The sequence below is a fragment of the Etheostoma cragini genome, chromosome 1, assembly GCF_013103735.1.
Source record: "Etheostoma cragini isolate CJK2018 chromosome 1, CSU_Ecrag_1.0, whole genome shotgun sequence".
NCBI lineage: Eukaryota > Metazoa > Chordata > Actinopteri > Perciformes > Percidae > Etheostoma > Etheostoma cragini.
In genome coordinates, this window is record NC_048407.1 from 14,242,985 (window position 1) to 14,251,603 (window position 8,619).

The 8,619-nt window shown below is 38.9% G+C and overlaps 1 long non-coding RNA gene across 1 annotated transcript in view; it reads right to left on the minus strand.

Annotated features, from left to right (window-relative positions):
- Positions 1–8,419, minus strand: part of LOC117945394 — a 21,925-nt gene extending 13,506 nt beyond the window's left edge. The window contains exon 1 of the long non-coding RNA XR_004656794.1: positions 8,229–8,419. This is a non-coding gene — a long non-coding RNA (uncharacterized LOC117945394). The remainder of the gene's footprint in view (positions 1–8,228) is intronic.
- Positions 8,420–8,619: the final 200 nt, after the last annotated feature.

The window sequence follows — 8,619 nt, forward strand, 5'->3', positions numbered from 1 at the left end:
AGTTGACTGTCAACATCATCAGAAATTATTTTGTTTTTTGTTCCACTTTACATTCAATAATTTTAAGTAACTTCTTGATAAATTACAGCCAGTCAATAAAACCCCCTTGAAATCAATTGGTCTAGTTTTTACTTATTAAGTACATTTGGTATGAATGACAATGTGTTATTACATTTGATAATCTCATTTAACTTCAATTGGAGTGGATTTGAAATAGAATTTAAAAAAATGCGATTAATCGTGAGTTAACTCACCATTACTATGCGATTAATCAACTAAAAAATGTTAATCGTTTGACAGCCCTAATATAAACATCGGCTACTCCCATCTCACCCTATTTGTCGATTGGCCAATGGCAGTAAACAGGGCAGACATCCGCTGACTCCGATCAGCCAATGCATCCCTACTTTTAGCACCTAATATAGAGTTAGCATGAGTTCACACATAAATAGGTAAATGTCTACAACAAAAAGGTTGACCCCTGTTGGCATCCTTTCTATAATGTTGTAAAACACTTGCCTTATACTGGATCAGTTTTTTTTCTCCCTTTAATGGTGGGAGGGAAACGAAGGACCTGAAGGGAACCCAAGCAAAAACAGAAAGCATGCAAACTCAACCCCAGGAATCAAATCCAGTACTCAGCAGCTCCTACTTGATGTGAGGCGGTGCCAACTACTGAGCCACCGTGCCACCGTGCCACCAATTAATATATAATAACTTGCCTTCCTAGCTACCTCCACATAAGGGTTTGCAACCAAATTTTAACCAAATATTCTTTAGACCAGCTAAAAACACAACAACCGTCAACATATTACCGCATCTTTCACTATCAAGCCTGTCTGTAACAGTTACCGACAACAATTCAACAACATTTAAACTGACAAACTTCACTGTCAAGCTGTTACACACGTTTACTAAGTTTTGGCAATAAAATATATATTTTTCTGCCTGGTGGGGGTTCCCGTTTGGGACATAAATAAAAAATAAAATAAAAAAAATCCCTGTTCACCACTCTTTTATGACATAGAACAACTATCCATTCTTAATTAAACCACCACAGGCAGCCCAAGTAAAGAATGGCACTTGTAGACTCAGTAATGACTCATGGACACAATAATGAGAGCAATTTTTAGGCAGCTTAAGTGCTACTTGGCAAGTTAAACAGCATTAACAGAACCACAAAATCATACCAAATCAGATGCAGATGGCAAGATCAGTCCAACTGTTTCTTAGCTCTCTTACAATTCTTTTTGCCCCTTCTTGTCATGATGAGCTCAAGCCAAACAACTGCAAGGACATATGCAAATGACTGCAGCTAACAGGAGATAAGTCTTTGGCACCACCACTAGCCCTGACAGATGCTACATACAGACATACACACCATAGAACATTTTGTCTTGCAGAAGCAAAGCTGTAGAAACCACGGGCAAAGATTTGGTAGCTTTTCACTGGCTAACAAGATTCTGACATCTTGGCAGCACATTGATCAGGGTGAAACAGAGCAGTTTGAACTGTCACAGTTCAAATTGTGCCATGCTGAAATAGGAGGCAGACAGGCTGGCAGGCAGACATTTCCAAAAACCACAGACCTGGTGTTAATGGTACAATTAAGCCTACTATTGGGCTGTCACATTATCCAAAGGACAATTATTTCTTCTGAGTAGATGTCGGGATGAAAGCATAGTGACCTGATAGTTGGAAATAATAAAGAGCTCAGTTTGTTTAAATTAAACAGTCACTATGCATTAAAATGAAAACATTAAAAGCAAATCACAAATTAAATGCATCAATTTATGCATGACTTTCTCCCATGACTCCTCTGGATCATCCAAATGGTCATTGGCAAACTTAAGACGGGCCTTGATATGTGCTGGTTTAAGCAGGGAAACCCCATGCATGATTTCAAACTATGACGTCTTAATGTATTACTCACAGTAACCTTGGAAATGGTGGTCCCAGCTCTTTTCAGGTCATTGACCAGCTCCTCCCGTGTAGTTCTGGGCTGATTTCTCACCTTTCTTAGGATCATTGACCCCACGAGGTGAGATCTTGCATGGAGCCCCAGTCTGAGGGAGATTGACAGTCATGTTTAGCGTCTTCCATTTTCTAATGATTGCTCAAACAGTGGACCTTTTTTAACCAAGCTGCTTGGACATTTCCCCCGTAACCTTTTCCAGCCTTGTGGAGGTGTACAATTTTATCTCTAGTGTCTTTGGACAGTTCATTGGTCTTGGCCGTGTTAGTAGTTGGATTCTTACTGATTGTATTGAGTGAACAAGTGTCTTTATGCAGCTAACGACCTCAACCAGGGGCATCTATCTTAGGATAATAAATGGAGTGGAGGTGGACATTTTGAAGGCAGACTAACAGGTCTTTGAGGGTCAGAATTCTAGCTGATAGACAGGTGTTCAAATACTTATTTGCAGCTGTATCATACAAATAAATAGTTTTAAAAAATCATACATTGTGATTTCTGGATTTATTTTTTAGATTACGTCTCTCACAGTGGACATGCACCTACGATGACAATTTCAGAGCCCTCCATGATTTCTAAGTGGGAGAACTTGCAAAATGGCAGGGTGTTCAAATACTTATTTTTCTCACTGTATATGCATAAAATAATTAGGCAAAACAGAAAAAGGCTGTTGATCTACTTTATCACATTCCACCTCATGTTTAATGTTCTAAGAAGCCAATTCTCCACCTTTAAACAAGACTGAGCCTCTGACATGGAAGATTACTGTGAGAGGTGGTTCACACGCATGTTTAAGGCTTAAGCATGGAATGCCTCCAAAATAAAAACCTCAGTAGACAAAACATTTCATTAAATATTGTGTGTGCAAAATACTGTATATGTAAAAATCTAACTTTTTTATTTTAAATCCTGCATGTAAATGTATATAAAACAGTTGTAGCATTGACCATTGGTTTAGAATGGAATTGTTCCCCTCTGAATCTGAATTGTTGTTTAGTTTTCATTTCTGCGTACGGTCTCTTTGGTGGTTTATCAACAAGTAGAATATGTTGGACGCCTGGGTAGCTGACCTGGTAGAGCGGGCATCCATATATAGAAGTTTTTTCTTCAACATAGCAGCCAAGGGTTCAATTACGACCTGTGGCCCTTTGCTGCATGTCCTTCCCGCTCTTTCTCCCCTTTCATGTATAAGCTGGCCTATAGAAATAAAAGGCCTAAATTGCCCGAAAATGTATCTTTAAAAAAAAGTACATTATGTTTAGCTAAATGTCAGATAAACCTCAAAGTGTAGCTTTGACCTGACAATTGCAACCCAGTTGTCTTTAGTTAAGGGAAGAAGTAGCAACCCAACTATATTTTATATCTGTAACTATATACACACACAGTAGCACAGTAATTTGCATCCTTCCTAATGTGACTTTTTTTTACACTTGTCAAAAGGGGATTCTAAATTATACTGTTACAAACATCAGTGGACAGCTTGGCTTGTTTGAGATCATGGCTGTACTTTAGGTTATGGTGTAAAATCATAGATCACTGTCAGATTGTATCAGCCAATCCTATATGAAGCTTAGTGTGAACAGCACATATCCAAAAGTCATTTCCTTGACAATGTTACACCATGCTGCTAAAGTGACAGACAGACCACTCTCCCTAAGAATCTCCTGCTTGTGCTTGGGGAATGAAAATGTGCTAAACACAGTGAAACCCAATCTCGTTTTTCATAATCATTCCTGGGATTTTCTTCGGTCTCCAAATGCAGTAGTGACATTAAGCCCAATAGCAGCAGGATGGGCCCATAGTTAGATTTCCACCCTATCAGACCATAGTCATTCTGGGAGTCCATTCAGCCTTTGCTATCAACTACCTGCCCCCCCCTCCCCCCACCACATACACACCCACACACAGAATCCAGCCCAGGCCTGAAAGCTTAAATGGACAAATAACTGACAGAAGAAAAATTTAAATTTACATAAACTCACATTTCCACTCTCACACAACCTGGAAATAGACCAATCTAGGATAATCAAGGCTAATCTAGGAAGCCTTCCTGCAGGAAGGATGAAAAGTGAATCTTATATAAGTAACCTCTTTATTCTGTAGTTTTTGACTTGAATGGGTTTGCTGTCCGTTCATTGAACGTCCACTGCAAAGCCATGTGAGGACACCCATGACAGTATCAACATGTGCAATGCATAGCTGCATATAGGAGGTGAAAACATCTTGTAGAAAATTAAATTCTACTGCTTCACAAATGTGTCCTCTCAAGGGGTCTCAAGAAAATGTCATTATGCTGATTTGGATCTTCATCCTCTGGGAGATTCAGGCTCTCCTTTTCTCAGTCTCTCTGCTTCTGTGTGCTTGTTTATTTTCCTATCTGTGTAAATGATGCGCTTCAGGTTTTTTCTTCTTGTGTATATGTGCAACCCGTCCTCTTTTCAGGTTTGCATGGATGAGGGGAGGTTGTGTGGCTCAGATTCTAACCCTCCTCCCCTCCCTGTTAGTTAGGCTATTCTGTACAAATCGCATGTCTGCGTGTCTGCCCGTGCCGGGAGGAAGAACCCTTCTCAGTTGCCCTCCCTGAGTTATTTTCCTGAGGTTATTTGGGGGGTGTTTTTTTCCTTATCCGATGCAAGGATCTATAAAGGACAGAGGGTGTTGAATGCTGTGCCGATTGTAAAACTTCTTGAGGCAAAATTGGAGTTTGTGATATTGGGCTATATAAATAAAATTGTCTTCACTTGACTGCAGCATGTTGGAGGCTGTTTCATTTTTGAATACAGGTCATATCTAGGGTTGGGTAATGTTCACATTTTTGGTTCCGGTACCAAACAAAGGACTTGACATTAACTTTTTGAGACAAGAACATTTGCGTTTCACTTGCCCATGCACAAAAGTCACGTGTCTGGGTAAATATTTCTCCATTTCTAATTGTTTATATGTTTTGCTAATTTAGAATGGAGAATTTATGCAGAATGTATTTGTTTCAAATCGGTAACATAGACGTAATGAGTGGCACATAATGTGAAGTAACATGGCACTTTATTTTGTTTGAGCTGGGACAAGTAAATTTCTCTACCACTTGTCCCCGACAAGCTTAATGTCAAGCCCTGCAAAGGAAGATTTTTGTTGATAATTTCCCTCTGTAATGACAAAAAATTGATTTCACTTGTAAAATTAATTTTCAACGTTTCAATGTTTTATTTAAAGCATTTTGAATTGCCTTGTTGCTTACATCTGCTATAGAGATAAAGTTGCCATGCCTTACAATCTCATCCTGTCAGTCAGTCACCTGGGCATAGGAGAACACTGCCTTTTAGAGGAAAGGTAACCCCACCGCGACCACTTTCGACTTGCCATTAATATTAGTGTAACGATTCATTGACTCACTGTGATATAAACTGCCGAACCGACGTAGCTTCACTCCATCCACACCACAGCCGTGTGTGTGTGTGTGTGTGTGTGTGTGTGTGTGTGTGTGTGTGTGTGTGTGTGTGTGTGTGTGTGTGTGTGTGTGTCGGAGCTCCACTCTCTGTAAACATGCTTACACGCTCTCAGATACCAACATTTGGCACAGTTTGATTCAACGTGAATCAGTCCTCAGCGGTACCAGCGTAATTTGGTCAGTAGCTGAAAAAGTACACTGTTCGTTAACCCAACCTTGGCCACTGCACCCTATATTATTTTCTATTTTCTCCATTTGGATAGCTTTTTGCCAAGCTTATTATTTTGATCCACCTTTTTGTACCTTGCTTTTGCTCTGTGTGAATCAAAAGCTCATTATAGTATATGGCTTGTGGCTTGTGATGACTTGAAAGGAGCAACAGGCAATTCTACTCTGTCTAGTTGTTTCTCTGGAAAGAAACTGGCAGCAATATGTTTTCTGTGCTGGCATGGATAATCCCTGCTGTCTGCTACTAAAGTGAGGGCGTGATGTGTTTGCATGTTGGACGTAGCACTAAGAAAGTGTGGGCTTGCATTTCTGTTACACTTACTGGAGCATTGATGGTCAATGTCAAAGACTCAGAAAAAGTTGCTGAAGTGTGGCACAAGCTACACCAAGTTTTTCTTAATCCTGTTATGATGTAATCTGCGGTGGCTGCCAGGGAGTTTTCTTCCCACTCCCCCGGCAGCAATGCCTGGTTTTAAACTTCTAATGATGATCAGGGCTCCTGGCATTACTGCCCTCAAACTATATTTTGCTCCTTCTGTATCGACCAATAAATTTGTTCCTGCTATAAATGTGATGCTGTATAAAAGTGTCCAGGTTTGTCAATAGCTAGTCTGACTCTGCCCCCACATGAACAAAAGCATTTGTTGTTTTTTTAAATGCCTTGTGGTCAGTAGGTTCGATTTGCCTAAATCTAACCGAATTCTAACTGATCAGAAAAGAAGTTATCAGAAGTTATATAACTTCTGATCAGAAGTTATATAGATCTTTGGGTCATTTTGTAAAGTAATGACAAATCACACATTTGTTTAATTGGAGGAATTGTTGCTAAGTCTAAAGAGACTACAAACATCCCTTTGTAAAAATATTTTTTTTTACTATTTAATGTCAACAATGGCCAGTGGATTTAGCAAGTAAAACAGCAAATCTTGTTGGATAAACTTGTCACATACACAAGATAAATTTATATGTTTGGTTGTAAGTATGATATCATGCAGTGGTGACAGTATACAGTGAACATGAGGAGACATGATGAAGAGCAAACAGGATTGGAGGAATGAAGAAGAGGGGGAGAGAGAGAGAGAGAATAAAATACCCCTGGGAGGCATTTTTCCCTCTCCGTTACGTATTAACAGGACACAACCCGAGTTGACAGTGAATGACCGACACACACAAAGTTGAATTCTTTCACATATACGTTAATGATGATAAATGTCCAAAATGACATCGAAATTATTAGTTTTTGGTCGAACAAATATGAAATAAAATTCTGTGCAGGGTTCCCCTAGTACAATCTGGCCAAATCTACCATTGGGTACAATCATGCAAATATGGGCCAAGGTAGTGCTTGTATGTAAATGCTAATGATTGTAATGACTGATTACAGTTATGAACAACAACAATTAGCACATGATCAATAGTATTATAGTAACCTCTCAATCAACATACAAACAATGCCATAAGCAAAGAGAGAAATTTATTTGGATTATTAAATGTTCAGATTACTCACAATTCAACATTTCCAACACTGAAAATGTCACTTACAGTACATAACTGTACAATACAAACAGTATAAAGTGACACTGAACTAGTTAGTTCCATCAAAAATATATGTATTTATAATTACAATTCATTAATATGTCTTCTGGTCACCAACTGCATCAATGAAAGTGTAAAACATAATTAGATAAAGGTAAAAGCATGCAGTAATTCAAGTAAAGCATAACAGTATGTTAAACTATACAGCTGTTTCACAATCCCCAGTCCACCTTTATACTGAGTGTAACCCAATTTTGTAATGAATGCTTCTTAAAATAGGAAACAACCCAAAACAAAACAGTTAATCTTAGCATGCACTATAAGTGTATACATGCTTGTTATGCTGTTCATTAATGTGCGTTTTCAGATTTTTGTCTTCTTTTTGTCAACTCTGAGCTTTATTTCCAGTGGACGATAAAAAGGAGAAAGAAAAGGAATTGGTAAAATTAATAACTAATAATGCGGTCATTGATTGCAAATATGATGAATGCTGCTTTTTGGATGGGTGACTTCCAGAAACATTGCTAACTACTATATGACACAACTGTGTTTTTGCCAATAAAAAGCATAGATTCTAATCTGTAACAGGCTCAATCGCCCCATGGCATCCTTTTATCAGGATGCCTGTGGCATCCTGATAAAAATCACTTAAGTCATTGACTGAAATGTAAGCAGGTTAATGCTAGAGGTGACTTCTCCTGCTTAGCATAATTTGCTTATTACACAGGCAAATAAACAAACCATTGATCACAGCAGTCCCTGACAGAAAGTAGATTAGAGAGAAGGAACCAGGATCAGGTACATGTGTATTAAACCATCATGCGCTAAATGGTCACAGTCTACTGTGACCCATCAATCCTAGACACACTGTGTACATGCCCTCTAGCTCTTTCAGAGGCATGACTTTCAGTAATCTTCAAAAAATGTTACAGCACAGAACAAAATGTAGCATTAGAATATAATCCAAACCACTAAAACAATCCTTCCACATTAATTGGGGATGCTAATTTAGAGTTTTTTTTAATGATGGCCGACCACATTTACCAATCATTAAAGGAGAATTCCTGGCCATTTTTTACGTTAATCTTGATCGTCATAAATATGCGCGTACCTTCGATTGAAAAAAAACCAACCCGAATCATTGCAGACAACACGGAGTAGCTGCAGCAACGTCTATGAGCTTCCACTGAGCTAAAACGGCTGTTGTCTGGATAAGTTTTAGAGTGCCTCTGTACCTCTCATAGACATAACATGCAGTTAAAATGTCTGTGCAACATAAACAGGGCCCTTACGTAACATCAAGATGCATTTTAAACTCCGATATTGTTTCAATTCACCTACCCAGGTCGCTGTCTCGATCCTCTCGGCAGCTGTAACTGCTAGCTCCTAGCTGCCGTCCGGTGAGTGTGTTCAGCAAGGCTTCTGTGATAATCAT